Genomic DNA, 25,024 nt, shown 5'->3' on the forward strand with positions numbered 1-25,024 from the left:
GACGAGCTGATATCAGCCTTGGCACGTGGAGCACCGAAAAAGTCGCCTGGACCGGACGGTTTACCCCTGGAATTGTACCGCACTTTTTACGATCTTATGGCCGACAAGTGGCTCGAAATGTTTCAAGACCTCATCCGCCCTGATTTCACTTTTCCCACAGAGTTCACAGAAAGCATCTGGATCCCAGTCCCGAAACCGAATGGTGGTTGTAGGTGGCAGGACTTTCGCCCACTCACACTCCTCAACAACGACTACAAGATCTTCGCCCGCATCCTCCACGCGCGCCTCCACACCGCTATCAGGAAAGCCATCCACACCGATCAGACATGCTTAGGTGGTGTCAGCAACATTCATACGGCGTTAGGAGCACACCGCGACGTAATTGCTTTGACGGCGGCCTGCAAAATACGAGGCGCCCTTGTCGCCGTAGATTTTGACCACGCATTCGACCGCGTCGACCACGGCTGCTTACGCGCAGTTTTGCAACACGGGCCTCTCTCCGGAATCTGCACAGGTGGTCCTTCGACTGGTCCACGGAGCGCGCTCCCGCATGGTGGTCAACGGTTATCAGTCTGGTCACATTGTTGTTGGACGGTCAGTGCGACAAGGGTGCCCCCTGTCGGGTATATTATTTGCTGCAGCGCTTGAACCAGCTTTACATGGTCTACGGCAGCGATTAACTGGTATCTCCTTGCGGGACGTGACCTTTCGTTGTGGTGCATTCGCCGATGACGTGGTGTTCCTGGTCAGATCAGAGGATGAAATGCATATGGCGCTACAGTGGCTATGCCAATACGGGGCGGTCGCTGGGAGCGTCATCAACTTGAAGAAGACAAAATACATGGATGTCGGAGGGGGGCTTTCCCACACAACGGCGGTACCCTTCGACAAGGTGCCCGTACTCAAGTGTTTCGGAGTGCAATTCTATAGCAATGTCCGTCGCACGGCGGCGGCTACGTACCGCCGGCTCCTACACCAGGCACGTGCTCTGCTGCAGGACAACAAACTGCGTCGCTTGGATATGCTCCTCAGAACACGTTATGCCAACACCTATCTTGTCTCAAAACTGAACTATTTTGCGCATAACCTTCCCTTGGCAGCTACGATGGCCTGACACATTTCAAGCAGCATATGGACATATCGTAAGCATCGGTCTGGTTTTTGAAGTCCGATACGCCACCCTGACACTGCCGCAGCGGGCGGGCGGTATCGGTTTAATTCATGTATATAACCGTGTGCGATCTATTTATCTCAACACTATGCGTCGCACATGGACCTCTGCGCACGCCACTCTAACGGGCACCCTGATAGCGGAAGTGGCACCACACTCTCTGCGTCCCCCGGTTTCTGTAGGGCACATTTCACCGGCACTCACCCACATCAGAGAGTTCTTGATTGACTTCAGCTACTTACGGTCAGAAATTCCGACAACACGGAAGCGCAGCTATTATCGCCTCTACCAACAGCAGCAACTTTTAAATACGATCGCCCCCAGACATCCTGAAGTTGCCTGGAACATGGTGTGGCGAGCGGTACACACGCCTTGTCTACCTACGGCGGTGCGTTCATTGTGGTACGTGGTTGTGAATGGGAAGTTCGCTACTCGTCAGAGGCTACATTTCATACATCTGACGGACCACCCCTTGTGTCCGACATGCTCAGTCGCTGACTCGGATGCACACCGTCTGACGTGTGCCGCGACCAGTGAGTGCTGGCTACTGACGCAGCGCATGCTGGCGTTACTCTTGCGGCGATTGCCGGAGTCTATCTCCCCTGATGATGTATTGCGCCCCGACGGCATATATTTTCCATCAACCAGAACGAACGCCGTTAACTGGCTAAAAGGCATGGCCGTTTACTGCATATTTTGCGATGCTCCAAAAGGCACACTCGACTTTTGGTCCCTATTGGTGACGACACATGCAGCTTTCAGCCGCCACCCGAAGTACAGAACTCGTTTCGGAAATTATTTAGGTTCATTATTGGCAGATCCTCCTGCTGACTGGGGCGTTCTGGGTATGAGACGCTAAAAATGAAGAAGAATCCTGAGCATATTGATCCTCTACGGACGGAATAGAGGGGAACCCCTCCCAACAGACGAGAAAAAGGAAGCACGGCTGCGGCAGTTGTAGGATCTTTCTTTGTAATGAAACAAAAATAAATCTATAAATGCAATACAAAATAAAAATTAAAAAAAATTAAAATGTTCTAAGAAATTAAATAAATAAATAAAACTTCATCGACAAACCCACTACATCCTCTTCCTGCTCTTTCGATCCTCGAACTCGAACACGTTGCTTGGGCGTGGCGGCGGGTTGGCCAGGCTTCGGGTGTCGACCCCTGCCCTACCCGTCGTCCTGCTCCGGCAGCGGTTCATGAGGGGAAAAAAAAGAAAAAAAAAAGAAAAGATGGTAGAGCACTTCCCCGCGAAAGGCAAAGGTCCCGAGTTCGAGTTTTAAACTGCCAGGTAATTTCATATCAGCGCACACTCCGCTGCAGAGTGAAAATGTCATTCAGCAAACACAAAGGTAGGTAAGAGAAAAATAGGGGCTACAAAAATATGGTATTCAGTACTCGAAAAAATGTCATATATACAATGGAACATTCTGGAATACGAAAATTTTAAGTGGTATCACTTCTGGAACATTAAGTTTTCACACAAGTCATTTGTTTCCTTAAAAGAGGAGTATAAGAACTCTCAAATAAGCTTTGTCAAACATCAACTATTAGCAGGGTTGAATTTTAACGTGTATACGGTTTGCAGGTATCGTAAATTATATTTACTTAAATAAAACGTTTCGACGTAAACTAAGTAAGCTATTTAAGTAGCAGTCTGTAAATTTTAGTGCAAGTAATAAAATTCATTGAAATACTGCATAAATAATAATTTGGTTATTTCGTGTGCACATAAGTATAAGCACCGCTAATGAAAAGCGATAAAATAAAAAAAAAATAATTACTGTCATCAGGAGTCGTATAAAAATGGGAAAATCATACCACTATCTGTTATAAGATGAGCAAAGACTACATGAAAAATAGAACAGCCTATGAATTTTGTAATATATTCAACAGTACATAAAAACAGAACTACTAAAAATGAAAGAAAAGGCAAGTGTACAGTAAGAAGGCCATTTAAGTCAACTGTCCGACAGAAACACGCACAGGTAAGGATGTGTCATGACGGAAGATAGCAGTTTCGTCTAAGTTATGATCTAGCACCTGCCACGCCACTACCGCTAGACACCATAAAATCCGCTCGGATAACACGCAGTTATGGTGGCCTTCCATTTAGTTTGATAATGAAGCTGTTGTTGGCGTTGCTTATCAGCTTTATAATGAACATGTGCGCCTAAAGAAGATTTATCGGCACATAATATTACCTCGAAAGCTTTTTCTCTGTATAGTACGGACAGTTCATTACGTAGAAAGTCAACAGTTCTCCGTTATATTACTCCACGAAGATCATAAATGTATAGGTAAGACATTTGTTTCCCCTCAAATCGAAATAAGCATACAAATTGAGTGTGAAGAAGCAGCCTACACCAGGTTCACTGCCCCTTCCTAGGTCCTTCCATTCCCTTATTTGCTATTCAAAGAAAATCGTCAACTGATAATTTTATTGTAATGCACCTAAAAACAATACATACTGATAAGCCAAAATGACGTGGCCAGCTGCTTAATAGAATGTTGTGCCACATCTGTAGCTCATTACTGAACCGGTTTTCCGTAGCATTGATTTCACAGATCCTTGGTGTGTTTCCGCAGGTATGTGTGACCAGATGTGCTCACGACAGCAACACGGAAGCAACCAATCAGCTTCGCTGTTTCCGAGATGTCCGTTCCCTGGCGAAGGGCGATAGTAACCTTCCCTATGTAAATGTCACTTATTTCAGTGGATTCCACCACTGATAGCCCGTGTCGTCGCTAGAGTGACTTCCCCCTCGCCTTTGCTCCTTTTGTATTCCTTCCTTATATAGTTGACGTGTCTGCAACGGCGTTACGCAGCATTCAGTCTCACCGTGGGCTAGGTATTTATACAAAAGATTTGAGTACCAAACATGAATAAATAGCAAGACTAGCATATACAATTATAATTTATCTGTACTGTATAGTTGCGTTGCTTTTCTGTGACGAAACAAAACCACCCTTGTTGTCTGCAAATATTCACCGAGGAAGGAAACAATAAAAACTCTAACTAGTGTTGTTTCTACAGCAATTTGCAACCTACGCAGTTCAGAGTTTTGAAATTGTTTACTCTTGTACTCCCGATGCTTTTCAGTCATCTTGGATTTTTAAACTGTATCCGAGCCTGCATAATGTATGAGTAACAGAGTTCGTCTGTGTGAAATACGACTGTTGTATTCGCTAACGTATTACGATGAAATATTTTTCGCTATCATGAAAATTTAAGTGATTCACACATCCACCAATCGTCAAGATAGAGGAAAGGTGCAATACGAAAATCCAAGTTGCTGTCAGCTAAAACAGTAACTCTCACTGTTGACGTCTCTTGGTCCAGTGTGCGCGTGTGCATATGTGCTTTTATTTAATCCTAATTTCCGATAGATATACACTCCTGGAAATCGAAAAAAGAACACATTGACACCGGTATGTCAGACCCACCATACTTGCTCCGGACACTGCGAGAGGGCTGTACAAGCAATGATCACACGCACGGCACAGCGGACACACCAGGAACCGCGGTGTTGGCCGGCGAATGGCGCTAGCTGCGCAGCATTTGAGTACCGCCGCCGTCAGTGTCAGCCAGTTTGCCGTGGCATACGGAGCTACATCGCAGTCTTTAACACTGGTAGCATGTCACGACAGCGTGGACGTGAACCGTATGTGCAGTTGACGGACTTTGAGCGAGGGCGTATAGTAGGCATGCGGGAGGCCGGGTGAACGTACCGCCGAATTGCTCAACACGTGGGGCGTGAGGTCTCCACAGTACATCGATGTTGTCGCCAGTGGTCGGCGGAAGGTGCACGTGCCCGTCGACCTGGGACCGGACCGCAGTGACGCACGGCTGCACGCCAAGACCGTAGGATCCTACGCAGTGCCGTAGGGGACCGCACCGCCACTTCCCAGCAAATTAGGGACACTGTTGCTCCTAGGGTATCGGCGAGGACCATTCGCAACCGTCTCCATGAAGCTGGGCTACGGTCCCGCTCACCGTTAGGCCGTCTTCCGCTCACGCCTCAACATCGTGCAGCCCGCCTCCAGTGGTGTCGCGACAGGCGTGAATGGAGGGACGAATGGAGACCTGTCGTCTTCAGCGATGAGAGTCGCTTCTGCCTTGGTGACAATGATGGTCGTATGCGTGTTTGGCGCCGTGCAGGTGAGCGCCACAATCAGGACTGCATACGACCGAGGCACACAGGGCCAACACCCGGTATCATGGTGTGGGGAGCGATCTCCTACACTGGCCGTACACCTCTGGTGATCGTCGAGGGGACACTGAATAGTGCACGGTACATCCAAACCGTCATCGAACCCATCGTTCTACCATTCCTAGACCGGCAAGGGAACTTACTGTTCCAACAGGACAATGCACGTCCGCATGTATCCCGTGCCACCCAACGTGCTCTATAAGTCAACTACCCTGGCCAGTAAGATCTCCGGATCTGTCCCCCATTGAGCACGTTTGGGACCGGATGAAGCGTCGCCTCCCGCGGTCTGCACGTCCAGCACGAACGCTGCTCCAACTGAGGCGCCAGGTGGAAATGGCATGGCAAGCCGTTCCACAGGACTACATCCAGCATCTCTACGATCGTCTCCAAGGGAGAATAGCAGCCTGCTTTGCTGCGAAAGGTGGATATACACTGTACTAGTGCCGACATTGTGCATGCTCTGTTGCCTGTGTCTATGTGCCTGTGGTTCTGTCAGTGTGATCATGTGATGTATCTGACCCCAGGAATGTGTCAATAAAGTTTCCCCTTCCTGGGACAATGAATTCACGGTGTTCTTATTTCAATTTCTAGGAGTGTATTACCCGAGTATGGCTGACGGGATGTTGTATTGATATAAATCTGTGCTTGAAACTGCTAAACAGCTACAGAGAAACGAAATGAATTTTGAATGTAAGATACAACTAGACATAAACAGTAGCAACAGCCTCGTGCCCCATATTGAACACAGACACTTTCTATCATTTATATATTTGGAGGAAATAAATAGACATCGACTGAGGATGTCACAAAGTGAAGTATCTTTTCGTAAATGCTAATTGTATATCACTGCGGACTTTTTTAATATTGAAACTCCGCAGCAACGTGTGCGATCGGAAGAGGTGACTATGTGTCCTTTCATGTTTTGCAAAAACAAAGTTTTCCTTCACAGAGATCAGGGCGTAAATCGTTGAGGGCCTAATCTGGAGCATGTTCGACTACCGTGCAGTGAGCTAGGTCAAGAAGCATGCAACTTCCCGCGTCTTGTTAGCACCCGTAGCTCCTGTGTGACATAGGTGTGAACATACAGAGAGAATCAGTTTTCTGTGACTAGTCCTGAGGCGTAAACATTTTTAGGCACTTTGTTTACTACCTCAGTTCGTCTGCTGCAACAGCCCTAAATGTGTGTTCCCAAGCATGGCGTTCCCACTTCAGAAACAATCACGAGACATTCTATCGTTATATTTGAGTTCCTTAGAGTCCTGTCTCATAAAACATAACTAAAGGCCTCGTCGTTCCGGGTTGAAACACTCGCCAGTGGAACAAAATCAGATACGTTCTATCTCCCTGCTTCATAAAAGTTAGCATATGGCTTACTTCGTGCCTCTTACACATTTACATGTCAGATTGACAGGTAAAATCCATAGTCCATACTGTTAATTTTCTTGCTTAAGGGACAAATCCTTTTCTCGCTTCTTATCTGTCTCACTCTTGTCCTTTTCTTTAAAAGCAATTACAATATATATTGTGATGAAAATCTATTTTGCATTCACTTACATTTTCATCAATTCTGTAGCTAGATTATGTTCATTTAAACTTTCTGACGTTCATGGGGCTATAGCTCAACACAGTCGTATGATTAATTAGGAAAATAAATTGCCTGAGAGTTCAGTTAAATGTTTTTTTCATTTTGTTGTACGTACTTGTTATACGACGACCGACAGCAAGGCATCGAGCACATCATCAGCTGAATCTCTTCACAACAGACATAAATTAAACTAGCACAATACACAACTACATTGCGTATGTTATGTGAGCTGTAATATTTTCTCGATACTTCGAACTAAATACTGCAAGTCTCTATAACGAACGCTGCCATTATGAGTTGCATTCGAAGTTCATAACAGTTCCGTACTTTTAAAGACCTGCTTCTAAACAGATGTGAGAATGATGTACAAAACAAAATAGTTCCGGATTGGTTTGAGTAACTATAAAATGCTCACAGACGTCCGCAAAAGCCATGAGGGAACGAGAGGGAGCACTCTACCGCACTAGTATTCTCCCTCACCCCCCCCCCCCCCCCCCCGCCCCCGTCCCAAACACACTAACACAACGAAATTTGGCGAACAGAGTTTTCATTAGTTACAGAGTCCACCTACAACAAATACTGAGTTGATAACTATCAGTAATCTGGGATATAATAAGTTCTTTTTTGTCCACCTTATAAAATTTTGTTCTTGCGGCGTGACGCTTGGCGAAACGGACCAACTTATTTATATAGAAAATATTTCAGTTTTAGAGTCTTGTCCCTTCTCATGTCACATTATGATGATTCATTTCACATAGTACACAACGGTAGCAGAGATTCCCTCTCACGCGTGTCTCCAGCAGACGCAGACTCCTATGAGTGCCGTGTCTGTGACTTAAACCGTACGGTAAATAACGCTGTTTGCATTTTGCTACGACGAGTTGTTATGTAAGAGTTTCCAACATTTTAGCCTTATAATGTTCCCCATGGTGACTTATAGTTGATTGAGAACCAATTTTAAGTTAAAAAATTTTTCAAATGTGTGTGAAATCTTATGGAACTTAACTGCTAAGGTCATTAGACCCTAAACTTACACACTACTTAACCTAAATTATCCTAAGGACAAAAAGACACACACCGATGACCGAGGGAGGATTCTAACCTCCGCCGGGACTACAATTTTAAGTTTGTGCCTTTCTTAGAAGAGTGCTACCTTGTTTTATAGCACTTAACTCATTAGCGATACTGCGGTGACTTTTTTTCTGATGCAAAAACACTCGACGCGGGATGACCACATGCACCCTCATCTCGAAAGTTTCGTTAAGTTGATGCATGAACAAAGTACGAAGTATGTGTCATTAGGAAACACTCAAGTCAAATAATATCAGTGTATGGATGTGCCTTATTAGTTGGTACTGTAATTTATGTATATTCCTGATATTAATGTATGACAGTTAATATCACTATCAAAAGCGGTCAATAAATTAGTTGCCACATACACATTATATAATATAATTGTGCCTAAATTGCTTTGGTTTACAGTGCATCTTTCCTCTGAAGAGTTACATCTAATAATGAGGTTAAAAAACTCAAAATCGATCACAATATAACTAAAGATGGGGAGTCACATAAAAATCGTTTTCGTAAATATCTATGTTTACTTTGTGGATGTTTGGTCCATTGTAAGTGACGGGCTCTAATCCGGCAAGGATAAACGCGTAAATACGTAGACATACATAAGCAAAAGACCGTGAAGTCTTCGTTGAGTCATTCGGGAAAAAAAAAAAAAACGCTAAAGCAGTGACGCCAGAGTGATGCCAGTGTATATTGTTTTAAATCGGATTCAGGAGAGGGACTTACTTGCGTGACGATGGTAGTAGCTAAGAAGACGGACGGAGCTTCATAGCTGCGCTAGTTCCCCTGGAGGTAGAGCGGCCCGCTCGACAGGTGTGTAGGGACAGGTGGCGGGGAGCGGGAGACTGTGGACGCCGTGCGCTGCCAATGACCGACGCCCGGGGCGGCTCGGGCTCAACTGACGGCCGCCGCGGCGACCTGCCGGTGTGTTGGTGGGGGGCGGGAGGGAGGAGGGTGTGAGAAGGGGGAGGAGGGGAAGGGAGCGCCCAGCCCAGGCCGGTGGGCTTTGCTTTCCGCGCCCGGCGTTTGGATCGGCGCGGCCTCGACATAGAGCGATCGCACAAAGAGTGTGACTGGTGGCTGGCTTTGTTCCGCTCCCAGACCAGGCGAGGGATTTACGATTCGGCGGCTAACAGCTCGTGTCGAGTCTGGCACGCACCAGCCAGAAAATAGTGTCAGTCACTACGGAAGTTCTCGACGGCGTGTGGACCTTCAAAGACGTGAAAGACGTCAATTTCCCGTATGAGTGGATTTTAGTGATGACAAAGAAACAATAACAAAAGAAACTAGGAGAGTAAACAGACGAAATGGAATACAGACGATCATAAAACCAGACTGGCAGCTAATGCGAGGTGGAAAGATAGAAATGGTTTCAGAAGAAATGATAAAGCTCAAATGGTAAGGCAGCGAGGAATACACAGTTGGGCCACATAAAGAAAATAAATTCGAACGCTGTATATTACAGAGTAGGGAGGAACTGGATCAACTTACTATGGGTGATGCAATTCTGTGATAATAATTTAACAGAGTACTGGAAGATGTACGTCGAAACAACGCATCTGGAGTAGACGACATTCCCCTAGAGTTTTAAGGTACTCGAGAGAGTCATCATGACAACAAAGTTTCATGTGTTATTTAAGATATATAACATACACGAATCACCCTCAGACTTCAGTGAGAATGCCATAAACTCACTATCGAAGAAGACAGCTGCTGACAGATGTGTTACCAAACTGCCTGTTTAGTGACTCATGCTTGCTAAGTATTAACGTGTATTGTCTACAGAAGGATGGAACGCTTGGCAGAATCGAGCAAGGAGGAGATCGCTTTGGATTCCAGAGGAATATACAAATCTGTAGTCAATACTCACTAAGACATCGTTTAGAATAAAGCCGCAAGAATCAGTAACATACATTTACCATGCATGTAGGCATAAAAAAGTGGTTTTGGTAACGTTGACTGAGAAAACAATAACCTTTGAAATGTAGAAATAATCAAAGCTAAAACACGGGGAGCGAAAGATTATCTGCAACTTGAACAGAATCACAATAGTTGTTTTTAGATGGTTTATAAATGACACAACGAACCACAATTAATATTTAAATGTCTGTTTTAGTGCCACGACAAATTTTGGGCTACCATGACCATCTTCAGGGCGCCAGTATTTTCAATGATACACACGTTTTGACTTACACCATTAGAATACGTACTGATACTTTATAAGTTGTTTCATTAATTACAATACGCTAAATTGCTTCCATTTACTTATATATGACGCAAATTACTTGCGTTCCAGTAGATGGTAATTTATTTTCTACATTCAAGTGACTTTCTGGGTCAATGTATATCTTGTTGAATTCCACACAACACACATTCTCTAAATAAATTACTATGGAACACTTCATGATATTCCGAATGACAGTGTTGAGCATCACACATATGCTATACCCATGGTATTTTTGTTTACATATGTAACGTCCCCTTAGAACAATTATACATGACTGTGCTTAAACTGACACACAATAATTTTAGCGCAATGCAATCTGACTTTCAAAAATCCCTACAAAAGAATGGCCCGACTAACATTAACCGACACCTCTCACAAATCACTGACCTCACCAAAAACTTCGTTACTCGAACTACTGCAATACAGCGAGCGCCACTACTGCCAGCTAAATAAAAGAACCAAACTACTGAAGACACTAACTACTGATATGCATAGTTAGCAAATGAAAGATTTTGATAGAGAACAAACAATGTATTTACCTAAATAGTGTTGAAAAGTCATAATGTATATAGCAGTTTATGACATCCAGTGCAAACACTATCAGTCCCCACTTCTCACATATTGTCCATATACTATGACCACCAGAAACGGGTGCACTGAAATGTAACTTACAAGTTACTTAACTTGATGAACTGGTGTCAATTACAATTTTATAACATAAGAATACAATAACAAAGGTACAAAATACATCATTAAGTAATATAAAGATAAAGATAACATTTGTAGTAATAGGGGCTTTACAAAAGAATAGAAATAAACATATACATCAGTGTTACAGGAATTATGACATAAGTACATACAAAAAGATCAGAATAACCTTTGAACCATCACCTTCACATATGAGTAACATAACAGAAAAAATAATGGCGAAACATCTTTACAAAGTAAATAACATATTACCAGAAAAATTCTACAATGTAACTCTCATCAGATAAATACATAAAGACAGGAAGAACACAAATGTATAAGAGTACACAAACACGTAGCGGAATAGGGAAAGGACAGGGTTTGTTTTACTGCAGTATCTTGCAAGCAAAACTATCTTTACTTCTTGGAGATCTTCCTTCGTTCTTCATTATTTCAAAAAGTGCTATCTATACCTTCTTTCTGTACTTTTTTCGTAAAACTTCTCAATGCATTTCTTCCAATTCATCGCAACTCATTTTCTTATATAATCTACCTCTCTTAAGCTAACTTAAATCTACTAAGCTCAGATACTAAACTAAGGGACTAGGCAATGCAGCAGCACAAAACAATTAACGAAAACAGCAATGACAAAAAATGCAAATCGGCAAAGCAAGCAGCAAAAATCTAAATAACCACAGAAAATGCAACATTACAACTAATATGAGCTAATGTGCAGCAACAAGAAAAATAAATCAGTATTAAAACTGGCTTAAAGAGTAATAAAAAGTGAAATTCAGTAGCACTATGCCTGGCACACAGCAGCAGCAAATGCAATAACTTATACCTAAACATGACAAAGCTCAAGCAATAAAAATAGTACACTAAAGACAACACTGCAGATAAGGGAGATGTCTATTCACATCTTAATGTCTATATAAATAAAGTGGTACACCACAAGAAGTTATTCTACCAAAAAAAATTACCAAGTAGTTAAAAAGAAAATTCCTTATGCAATTCCTGTGAAGGGAAATGTCTTTTTGTGCTCCTTTGTTTTTTTAAGTAGATCATAAAGTTATTATTTACTGGATGTGTAGGCATAAAATATTTATATTAGTACAGGTATAAAATTTTATTATAACAATGCTGCAGTGGAGCTAGATACTAGATATTATACAAAATGAGCAATCTCTTAACTACAAAGACAGTAGATATAAAATATTTCTCATCATTTCATTAGGCATTTTAGTAAATATCATAAATTACGAGCTCCACAGTGTAATCATATGTCTTCAAGTTTGAGCGTGTCGTATTTACGATGCTTTCTACAAAGAAATGTCAACAGTGAGGATAATGTCCTCTTTTCTCCACCTCTCTCTCTGAAAGGCACACACTAATGGCTTTTTTTCCAGGCGACTGTCGTGCAGCTGGGTGCCCACGATGCAATACGTGTAGATGGTCACTTAACTTTCTTACCGAAATATTTACGACAGCAGTTTCCGCTACAGTGACAGTCTCATATAAAAATTTTCACAGGTGAAGAATTTGCGTTTCAAATGTGTAGAAACAAAATCCTATAAATATAACAGCGTCCAAACAAAGTTCGCCGGCATTGTGATACATTCACGCCTTTACACTCATTTCATAACTCTTAAAGTACGATTCTTGGTTTCCAACATCTTTTTTCACAAGTCAGACTCCCTAACCACTACTCATTATTCCTTAGCTTACCTAATTATTACACATATACATAATCGTCGACACTTCTTCAATATTTCATCATAATAAATACATATCATAATAAACATTCCTCAACATCATAATACACATCGTCGTAATAATAACATCATAACACCTCAGTCAAATCTCAAAAACGTCGTAGCTTTCTGCAATAATTTCAAAACCTAAAAAAAATCTCTGCTCATTTCGATAGTGTCATCTACCTCAAACGTACTTTAAACATCATGCTGTGTTACCAAATACGACATTCAAAGCTCTCATAGTATCACAATGGTTCCGAAAAAATATGAACAGTTCACACAGTACAGACAAAATACAATTTCATAAGTGTGAAATTATCCAACTGTGTAATTGCGTAAACATGTGTGACTGACGTAGTAAAAAAAAAGTTTGTTTCTCTGTTAAATAATCAGATAGCTGTCTAATTATGTGTTGGAGAAATATGGTACCGATGTGTAAAGTTGTATAAGCAAATACCATATTAGCTAGGGCTCCTTGTGCTTGCCAAACACATGGTAAACAAAGTAAGCGTGTACCCCCCTGAGGATTAATGTAATTATACCCTCAGGTGTTACAGATTACAGCAATGGAATGAAATGTATCACGGAAAACCTTTGTATCATTGTACTTCAAATATCTTTAAAAATAATTGTTTTAAGCACAAAATTAATCACTCAAATACGTGTACTGTAGCGCTAACCTGTGCGTCTTGTTGTAAGATAATCTCTGTGGAAGTGTCGTAGTTATCGTCCCCCGAGAGCTAAGTTCTGCAGAAGTCAATGTACTTACCTCAGGATAAACAAAAGTGAAATGCTTTGCGTATAGATATCTTAGTTATTACGCTTATTGCCGTGATGAAGAAAGTACTGTGCTGTAACGTATTATTGCGCTACAGAAAAGGCTGTCTCGTTGTAGCTCTACCACAAACGTTACTACTAGAACATGTTTTACTTTCCAGAATAAATCAGAAAAACTGTGCAGATACAAAACAGAAACACTGCAAAAGCAACATTGTAAATTGTCACTCATTAGTAGCGTCGTGATAAAATCGTGTAGCTGTCACATAAACTAACCACTGTGTCATCTGGTATCTCACAAAAAGTACTTTAAATGCAGAATGTATTTTCAAGTAAACCAAAATGTTGCATTAAAATCTCATTAGCAGTACTGGTAAATGTTCTAAGTATGTGAGCCTTATAGTCGTTACGTAATCGTGCAACTAACAAGCAAGAATGGACACACACAAAAACACTGTGTCGTCTGTTCACAATAACAATGCTTTCGTAATTTCTGTTTAAATAACTTCTCTTGGTTCTTGACTGGATATTTCACTTCAAACATTGTTGCATGTTAACAAAAAAATGGTTCAAATGGCTCTGAGCACTATGGGACTCAACTGCTGTGGTCATTAGTCCCCTAGAACTTAGAACTACTTAAACCTAACTAACCTAAGGACATCACACACATCCATGCCCGAGGCAGGATTCGAACCTGCGACCGTAGCAGTCGCACGGTTCCGGACTGCGCGCCTAGAACCGCGAGACCAAAGCGGCCGGCTGCATGTTAACAGATTCTAAGTCTGACAAAGCATACTAGTAATGTAAAGTGAAAAGTTATATGGCAAAGACAAAGTTAAAAAGGAGATTATCTTCCAATAAACGGTTTTACATATGAAAGGTGGTGCAATCCTTAACTATTCATAGTACTCACATTTTCAACTTGAACGTAATTGTCATGCAGTATACGTCGGTAAAGAACACTGCGATTTTTCTCAAGGTTTGCGTCTATGTTATTTTTCTCAGAGCCAGCCGGCGCACGTGGAAGCCTGCGGTGCGAGTCATTGTCTGTCTCTTTGCTGGCGTGCGTCGTTATTAAGGATTAGGAGACCTAACTTCTACAAATTCACGTTGTCGAGAGGGCCCTGCTCTGTTTGAATCCCGCCAGTTTTGATGCAATTGAGGTCTGCCGTTACAATTATATTGTCTGTCGTCATGTCGGTAGATTCCAAAATTTCTTTCTTGTCCGTCACGTGGTGGAGAATTTCTCCCTGAAACGTAACTGCGCGCTGAACTGTTGCGTCTGAAGTTATACTGTCTCCATCGAAAATAATGGTTTTGGTTCCCATATTGTCTGTTTCTCTGATTGTCTCTGTGATAGTCATTACCGCAGAGAGGTGATCTTTGCCTGTAATTCTTACTACTGTACCAACGGTTGTCATACGGGTGGTGTCTGTTTTGGTCACGATTTACGTTGTAAGAATAGCCTTGTCGTGTCCAGTTATTATTTCTTTCATCGCAGAATTGTGACCGATTTGACCTGTAATTGTTGTGTTCCTGTTTTAGCGTCCCGCAATTGTCAGTGCCAATTTCCAATTCTTGTAATAGGTCCTGAATAGCTTCAATGTCGTCTTTGCAACATCCTGCCAAAATAATATGTCGTAAATGCTCAGGTAATTTGATTAAGCAAATGCGGATGAGTTCTGAGGGGCTGTATGAGTTTGAAAGATACTGATTCTTATGTAACATGTCTTCGAAATATTTGACAAGACTGGAAAATTCAGATTGTTAGAAATGTTTCACTATTGTGATGCTATGTTTTACTCGGTCTTCTGTAGCTTGAGACCAATATGCTGAGAGGAAGGCATGATAAAATTCTCCTTTACTGTGCCAATCTTGAATGACTGATCGCATTCTTACAGCTGGTTCATTCTCCAAGTAGCCACACATAAATTCTAACCCGTGCTCCATGACCAGTTGGGAGGAAAACAATGAGAGAATTGATGAAGCCATGCTTCTGGATGAATGTCGTTGTCAGAATTCTTAAATGTTTTGAATTTACGTGTAATAATGAACAGCTTATAGTCAAAATCATCGTGTCGGCGAGTCGCACATCGCTCATTGTTACTTCTTTTCCGCGGTTCCATCTCAAAATCCAATACGCCTTGCCAATTTCTTTCATAATTTCCGAAGTGTCCTGTTTATTATTTTGTGGTTGTTCCGTATTTCTATGTCCCTCTTCCTGTACTGGAGCGCGAGTGTCCTCTGAAATATGTAATTCTTGTATTATTTGTGCCAACTGATCTTGTACTTCCAGGATTTCTCTTTTGTACTGGGTATTGATTTGATTTTGATTTTGTTTGAATTTTCTAATTTGTTCATACTCTTCAGTGTCAGTGAAGGCTACAGGTCTTGTGTCATTCCGATCATCATCTACCTTTGTAGATAAGTTAGTGAAATGATCTGAAAATCGGCTACTTTATCCGATAGTGAAATTGTTTCCTCCGTGTTTTCTTCTGAACCAAGTTTCAGAGTGTACATTTGTGATGAAATAGAATCTCCTGTGTCCTTTAAGTTTTCCTGAGTTTTTGAAAGTTGCGTAACCGAATCGGTAGATGCAACTGAGTCAATTTTAGCTTTCAAGGTGTCGTGATTTTCATGAACAATTGATTGCACTTCTTTTATGGCTGCTTCGTGATTCTGTAATGCACGTTCATGACGCGAAAAAATAGGTTGGAAATGCTCACATATTTGTGTTTTTATGTCATTACAGACTTTTTGACATTTCGATTCGATTTTAAGTAACTCAGCAGTTAAAACTTCACGTGTTTCTTCAAGTCTGGTGTTCTGGTGTCTAACTTCCGAAGATTTTCTTCCATTGTGTCTAACTTTTGAACATTTTGTCCCATTTGTTTCTGATTTTGTTCAATCGTTGTGTCTAACTTTTGTAGCTTTTCAAATGGTTCAAATGGCTCTGAGCACTATGCGACTTAACTTCTGAGGTCATTAGTCGCCTAGAACTTAGAACTAATTAAACCTAACTAACCTAAGGACATGACACACATCCATGTCCGAGGCAGGATTCGAACCTGCGACCGTAGCAGTCGCCCGGTTCCAGACTGTAGCGCCTAGAATCGCATGGCCACTCTGGCCGGCTTGTAGCCTTTGTCCCATTTGTTGCATTGACTGTAATAACAATGCACTAGTGTCTGAAACATGTTCCTCAGTGCTATTCGGCAGTGCATTTGAACCGGCAATATTCGCATTTTGAAAAGCAGAAAATGTGTCTTGACGTATTTGAGAAAACGGTGAGGACGCAAAACGTGAATCTACAGTATTTGCAAAGATTGTGTCCTGTCATTTTGGAAAACTGAGGCGAGCTGTTGCCGACCGATCGATCGATAATGCTTCCCTGTTCACTAATTGTTTTACTGCCTATAACATTATTTGCAGCCCGCTCAATTTTCCTATGCACAATTACCAAATTACTACTTTGAACATTAGTTAATTCATTACTCGGCGGCGCTAACACACTGCTTTCGTCTTCACTGACATTTGTCAGTTGACTTTGGAGCCTAGTATTACGTTATTCACACGCCATTATTGTCACAATATCTCACTCGATAAGACAGAAAAGCACAATGTGAAGAGAAAAAATAAGAGAACACATTAACATAGCACTGAAAATAATATCTCGTTAATGGCAAGCGCAGCTGCGAAATACTTGCTGCAAATCTACATGCATGCCACAACTGTTTTACTGTACAACAATGAAAAACTACAACTACAAAGGAAATTCTCTCTATAATTACGCGATAGGTACAAACAATAGCTACACTAATTACAGAAACTACAAGAAAAATTCGAAGGATTCCAAGGAGGTATCCTCGGGTAATGGTCGACATATGTAACGTCCCCTTAGAACAATTATACATGGTACTTAAACTGACACACAATATTTTTAGCGCAACGCAATCTGACTATTGGGCACTGATGCTTATGAATATTTGGCTGAGATCTTAGTTTAGGAGGTACAGGGTCCATGACTAAGCTGTGTTGAATGTCAGCATCTGGTAAACGTTAGTTGCAATTTTTAATTAATTTTGTAAGCTCAGCTTCATATTTAGTCCTGGGGTCAGTTCTTTTACGTTGTTTTGAAGAAAGTATTGTAAAGTTTTCTTTATGTAATCTTCTTCATACATAACTGATGCAGTGTTACTTTTGTCAGATTTAACGATAAGAACTATCTCTATGCTTTTATTATTGCTCGTGAGTATTTTTTAACCAATTTTCCCAGAATTGTGAGTTGATTGTAGATTTTTTGCAATAATTTGTCTGGCTTCTGCACTTTTTTGTCCACTAGTACTTAGTTTTGATATGTCACATAAAATCCCCTGCAGTTCATCTCCCAAGGAGAAAGAAACCAGTATTAGCAAAACTGCAGCTAAAAATGATGGCTTGAAACACAAATATAACAGTGAGACAAGGAAATTTGCCAAAGAACAGAAAATATAGTTGTTATATAGTTCAGTGCTAAGATGACGATGGTGAAAACCGTTGTTTGCTGGCAACTCAACTTCCTTCTGAAAGTATTGTTTCAACCGCGTTCGGCCGTGTTATTTATGCTGTCACAGCCCTTTATCACACATGTTCTATTACTTTAGAAGCATTATTGTCTAATGATGGGAGTAGAGAGCGGACGGGGAGACGGCCACTTGGGAGAGGAAAAGCAAAGTGGCAGTTGCTTCAGTTAATCGATTATCGACATCTCTGTATGAGATCATAGAGCATCGATCCTTGACGTGCGTGCATCCGCTTACGTCAAGAAAATTGTTTATGCGAGTTTGCGTGTTTCTAATACTCAACGACATGTAGGAAGTTTGTTAATTAACCAGGTCCTTTCAGTTATGTGTGTGGCGTGTTTACGACATACCTTTTCATCGATAGTAAAAAAGACGTATGTATTTTGAATCAAAGATAAATGAGGGTAATGTTAGATAGCTTCTGCTATTTAAGAGGCTGGTTGCATCGAACCTATCCATCTATCCCATCTCTGGTGTCAGATTTGTGGAAGGAACCAAGAGATCTCATTAAAGATTGCCACTTTCGTTTAACGAAAGTAAAAGGAAACTCAAGTAAATCAAAGCAGACAGTTTCTTATGCAAATATGGAATCTGCAATTCACCCATTTCCACATTCTGACTCTCCCTCAGTTCCAAAACCACCCATGGCATGAACACTGGAAGATGAAACAGACTGTGGTAGTGACAACCCAACATATTATAAAGATCATGAAGATCTTGAACTCACGCCGTCTGCAGCACGGCTACGACAACGACCTACTGTCACAAGCAGAACTGAACGATCTTGTAAGAGATCTAAATCTATCAAATGGGCAATTACTTGGGTCTCCTCTTAGAGAAAATAACCTGTTACAACCGAACACTGATATTACATTTCGTAACCGACAACATTGTCTTTCCATTTATTTTTTTCTCAGTAACACAGAGTTTGGTATACTGTGATGACAAAAATGGGCTGCTTCCATTATGGATGATTCACAATACGGAAAAATGGCGCCTATTTACAAATTGCTCGGAAAGTAGTATCGAAGCTGTTCTCCTACATAACGGGACCGAGTGAGATGGCGCAGTCGTTAGCACACTGGACTCGCATTCGGGAGGACGACGGTTCAAACCCGCAATCTAGCCATTCAGATCCGTGATTTCTCTAAATCGCTCCAGGCAAATGTTCCTTTGAAAGGGAACGGCCGATTTCCTACCCCATCCTTCCCTAATACGTGCTTGAGCTGCGTCTCTAATGACCTCGTTGTCGACGGCACGTTAAACACCAATCTCCTTCTCCTACACAACGAATAAGAAAAACTTCGATACCAAAACCCATTCCATTCAGTTAAAGGAAACCTATGAGAACATGTGGTTATTCATGAAGCATACTGGCTATTCGGATCACAAAAGGAAAATCTGTGGCAACGTCAAAGTTCTGGGACTGCTTCTGGGAAGGCAGACTGGTTATAGAAAATATTGCTTTTTCTTGTGTCACTGGATAGCAATGCAAGGAAAGGTCATTATGGAGTCAAAGAGTTGCGTCTGAAAGAAATTTTCAGTTCTGGTGAATTAAAGTTTCATCTAAGTTCGTTTCTGGCAAATACAGTGTCCTGATTCTATCATGCCATCTGAAATCGGGCTTTATGAAAAATTCTGCGAAAGCAACCGACGAAGATGGCCAGAGCTTCCAGTTTTTACTATGTAAGTTTCCTGTAATTAATATTGTAAAAATTAAATGAGGAATTTTCATTGGACCTCAGATTCATTTCTTGGTGAAAGATATTATCCTTAAACAGTTACTGCCGTATAGAGAGAAGTCAGCTTGGCTTGCTCTTAAAAATGTTGGTTACAAATTTTTGGGAAATGTAATGTCTGAGAATTACAGGACTGGCGGAAGATTTACTTGGCTGTTACGAGGCTATAGGGCGTCGCAACGTGTTCCTGAAACTACATTTCCTTCATTACACATCTATTTCTTCCCACCTTATCTTGGAGATGAGAGTGACGAACATGTTGAGTGATTTCACCGAGATATCATTGCCAAGGAAAGAGGATATACGTGAAGGTGGTCACCAAACATTTTGACGGTTTACTGATAGCCACTCCTGCAAGAAGTTTCACAGTCTACCTACAAACGGAAAATTTCCAGGAAATGTTTCTAACTTGTATGTACATTTCAAGCTTTATTCAGATTTCTCATAATATTTTTATTTTATTTTACGTTTTGTGATACAAACAATTATATTTAATACATGATAAGTATGTTAATCAACTACATATTCCTCCTGTATTATTCGTGAATCGTTTCCAAGTATATCGAAAGTTGTGTATGTAGCATCTGTTATACGGAAAATTGTTACATGATGGAACATTTCGGATTTCATTTTCGCAGATACCATATGTGATTTAGTAAAGAGCACACTCTTTCATCTCGTAACAGGACACAAATTTGTTGCTCTTTGTAATTGACTATCTGAACAATAGTATTAAAGATAGTAAATCACATGCAGTAAATTCTCAGCCTGCAGCAGAAAAGCAACGATTTGCGTGCATTCCCTTCCTAGGCATAATCTCATACCAAATTTCCAATCTTTTCCAAAGGACAGGAGTTAAAATAAGTTTCTACATCGATAACTCCGCACAACGTAACATTACTCACAGAACCTAAATTACCAGCTTAACTATAGAAAAAGAAATCAGGAATTTGCAAGATTGTGTTTATTGTCCCAGCTTTTATCCTGGACTGCATAGACCGGAAGACACAGTTATTACACACCATTAACAAAGGCAAAAAAACACGCCTCTTAGGCTTCTACACCCTCAGCCCTCCCCAACACATTTTAAATCAGCAGCTGGAGCTAGCCAATAAACACATTTTCTAAATACTTTCCTTGGGCTATTCATAGAAATCGTACACAAATTGGACTCCCAACACTCACAACACTGCAGTTTAAGGTATCAATACAAAATTGTATATATATAAACTCTCATGAAGAACAAATTTGCTGCTCTCATCCCACATCCCAACTTTTTAATTTTGTATTTCCTGTAGCTAAGCTATAAACTGTAACAATAATGAAGTATCAGCATATATAAATATATGTACATATACATCTAATTTGTAGTATACTTTAAATTATTTCGTCAAAATTTCCGTTGAAAGGTTAAGAAAAACTACAGAAATAAATTGTTTTATTGTATTTTAATAAAAAGTTTATTCTTAGAGTGTAAACAGCTTTATGTGAATGAAACCTTTGTGTCTTCACTTAATAATAATCTTTGCAGTGCAAACAAAGACACAATGTACATAGCACATCTGTGATGCTCTGCACTGACGTTAAGAACATTATGAAGTGTGCCAAGGAAATTTATTTACAATATGTGTGCTGTGTGCAGTTCAAACAACATATATATCGACGTGGAAAACCTCACGGACTATAACAAACTAAATCGTCACCTATTGGAACTTATGTAACTGAACAAAACTAAATTGCATCGTATACAAATAAATACAAGTACTTTAGCGCATCTTTATTAATGAAACAACTTATAAACTGACACTATGTACTCAAATATTCTTGTGCAGTGTGGGAGCATAAGACATGATGTTGGACAAAGCATCTATACAATTTAAAATATTAACTATCTGAAGAAGCGCAAGGTAGCCCAAAACCGGTTATGGCACTAAAATAAAACATTAAAAAAGTAATAGTCTCCGGTTGCGTCATCATTAACGGCCGCAGAGTTCACAGGATCCAGCTTGGATAAAATAACGTTGTTGTAAGAATCGAACGATTTTATAGGGAGGTAATAGGTGGGAAGATAGTGAAGCAGGTTAGTAACAAGGCATCTTTGTACAGTATAGGAAGTAAAGGAAGCTCACGACATGTTTGGAAACAGAAAATCAGGGAGAAAAAATAAAAATATTGAGATTACCGATATCAGTGTAATTCTGCGATAAATGGAAAAGGATTTGTGAGATTAATTAAGCGTAATCGAGCGTATGTTAAAAAGGCGTTTTAAGATGAACATAAGCAAAAGTTAAACAAGAGTGGTGTAGTTAAATTAATATGGGCGAATCTGAGGGTGTTAGATTAGGGTTCAAGACACTAAAAGTAGGAGATAAGTTTTACTATTTAGGCAGCAAAGTAACGCCTCACCCAGATGCAGGAAGGTTTTCCACAAAGCTACAGTTGACATTTTTGTTTGGTTGACTGAAGTGTTTGCGTCGGTCTAGAAATGTCCCATTTAAAGACTGGGTGACGACAGAGGGGTCACTACCAAGTAATGAACGCCTGCAACAGCTCAACGAAGACTTACATGCATTCCCGATAGAAAGAATTTGACTTGGTTACATCCATCTCGACAACTCTGGAATGCAGATAAACGTTATAACGAATTATTAGTGGAATTCCAATCTAGTAGGAAACCGTGGTCATCTCTGGTGAAAGTCAGTGGTAATGCAAAGTGGAAGTTTCCATGCTGTACACCAAACATCGCTCAGGGAGATTTCGATTGGCAAGACCGGGAGTTTTGGGATACTGTAGAAACTTTGTAGGTCTGGTTATGAGTGTCATTTGTCGATTGGACGAGATTGCATATTGAACCTAGCCATGACAATGACGATGCAACGTGAAATGTAGGTCCTGGAGGACAAAGAGGGGAGAATTGAACGTCAGTGTCGAGCAGGGGCAACAACGGCGTGAAGATTGAATCATTGGGGGTTCAGAGATGAGAATTGAGTGCTATGATTGGTTAGTGAGAAATAGGGACTGAATATAAGTAGTCAGTTGGAGAGATCAATAAGGCCTCGCAATTACTATTTCGGACCAACCACTCAGACACTACCTTTCGAAGGCATGGTAGTCTATTATTAACTTAGTTTTCAGACACAGATTTGAATCTTTGCATTCATTCCAAAATCTATCATTACTATTTTATGTCTTCATCTTCCAATCCATGTCAGATGGACTTTATTGTGTTCCAATGCTTGAATCTTTAAGCATCCGACTGTGTATCCACCATCTCCCTCGTTTCCAAATATTATGGTCATATCGCCTCTGGAAGCTAATCACTGCGGACAATCGACGCCATGTGCCAGGACAATAAACCACATCGAACAACGGGCAGCAGTCTACCTGGAGAGGGTATTAGGTTTATTGTCAAAAATTGAAGAAGGAAAGTGTTAATGTGCCAAGAGCGCTGAGTTAAAGCCATTTGTTTAGCATTTTTAAATTAATGTTCTTTATTTTGGTGATCAGAATGGAATATCTGCACACCAATCTTTCAGTTTCATTGAATTCACCACGGCAGAAAATGCAGAATAGCAGCAACAACTGATCTTGTGAAAATAAAGTTGTACATTAATTTCAGATATCCGTTTAAGTGTTAGGAAGTCTTTCTGAACGTGTTTGGAGCTCATCCTTATATTTCAATGAAATTATGACGTTAAACAGTGCAGTCAAGCAAACAATAGTAGCTTCTAAAATGGGGTACTACGAAAGGATGCTGAAGATTAGTTGGGTATATTGGATAACTAGTGAAAAGGTACTTAATCGAATCATAGAGAAATAAAATTTATATCACAATTTCACTAAAAAATGAGCTATTTGATAGCAAGCATCCTGAGGCATCAAGAAAGAATAATTGGGGGAAATGTGGGAAATGAGAAGAGCAAAATTTGTAGCGATGTGGTGGCTAGATTACAGCAAGCTGTTTCTTGTAGGTATCGACTGTAGTATTTATGTAGAGATGAAGAGGCTCGCATAGGATAGGCTTGCATGGAGAGCTGCATCAAAGGAGTTTTTGGGTTCAAGAGCAGAAGAACAACTTTGTATTAGCCTGCTCTGTGCACTGTCAGAATCTGCTGAGGAATGCTAAGTTGGTCAGTCCTTTTATTTTGGTTTGTTTCTTTGCGTTTGTTTACGTTTAGATATATTCCCTAATTTCTTCTTAACTTTCAGGCTTGCGCTGTTTTCATTACTCATTACTTCATTACTTCATAACTCTTCTGACCTATGCTTTTTGTTGTCTAATTCGTAATTCTGTACTAGCACTCGCATGATTAGAGGCATTGTGGTTTTACTAACGTGCACTTTTTATTTTAAATATTATCAATTATTCCATATTATTTGAAAATTTTTCTTTGTCGATTTCTTCTTCATTTTACTGTTTGCATGTTGCTGTACTGTACAGGATGTGCTACAATTTAGGATTACTGGTCCCCCATAAGAGGTACAAGTAACAAGAAAAAAACAACAATAAACAAAGATTGTTATCTAGGCCCTGAAGAGTCCTGGCGTTAGATATGAACATAATGTACACAAGACAACTTTGCTGACCATGAGAGATGAGAGATACGAACACAATAAGGCGGTAAGTTCTGAAACGGTTACTCCATCGGTGTGTGAATTTTGTAGATAGCTCATATCGTAATTTGCGAGCTTACGTAATTAGAGCAGGCGAGTTAATGCATCAAAATTCAGCCTATATGAAGGACTGATGCCAAAGTAATAAAAGAGAGTTCATGTTAATTAAAGACGGTACAAACTTCCGCACTGATGATTATAAAGGCTCGATAATGTTCTGCATATAAGTAGCTTCATCAAAAAACTTCGTCTGAATGCGTCTATCTAAAAGTTGCGTCTGAATTGGCCTGGTTTTATTGGATTGGAGGGAACACACCTAAGCGCCTATTCCAAGAAAAAGTAGTTCCTGTAGCTACCCTTACCGGGAGGGACAGCTCTGACTGTTCCTATAGCTTTGTAGCCCAACAGGTGGGATGACTTCCTGGCACTTGTGTTGGATAGCCTATGGTGGTACCAGTATGGTGATTTGTGCCAGAAAAAGTTCCTTCGATCTGGTATATCTTCGTCAACAATTCGAACTCTACGGGTAGGTTCTTTATCTATTAACGTTATTTTGTGGCTTTCTAAACCCAATTGTTTAGTCGATATTTAATTCGCTCCCTCCGTTAGATG

At 40.7% G+C, this 25,024-nt stretch overlaps 1 protein-coding gene across 4 annotated transcripts in view; it reads right to left on the minus strand.

Annotated features, from left to right (window-relative positions):
- LOC126355024 (fibronectin type III domain-containing protein 5) overlaps nt 1-25,024 on the minus strand; it is a 1,528,277-nt gene that overhangs the window by 846,391 nt on the left and 656,862 nt on the right. For 2 of the 4 annotated variants that reach the window (XM_050005170.1, XM_050005168.1), the window contains exon 1: nt 8,776-8,949. The exons of the other annotated variants lie outside the window; for them this stretch is intronic. The gene's annotated coding sequence lies outside the window, so the exon portion shown is untranslated. Of the gene's footprint in view, nt 1-8,775; nt 8,950-25,024 lie in introns of those variants that run through there. 4 annotated transcript variants of the gene reach the window in all.

This window comes from Schistocerca gregaria, chromosome 3, assembly GCF_023897955.1.
Source record: "Schistocerca gregaria isolate iqSchGreg1 chromosome 3, iqSchGreg1.2, whole genome shotgun sequence".
NCBI classification, from domain to species: Eukaryota; Metazoa; Arthropoda; class Insecta; order Orthoptera; family Acrididae; genus Schistocerca; species Schistocerca gregaria.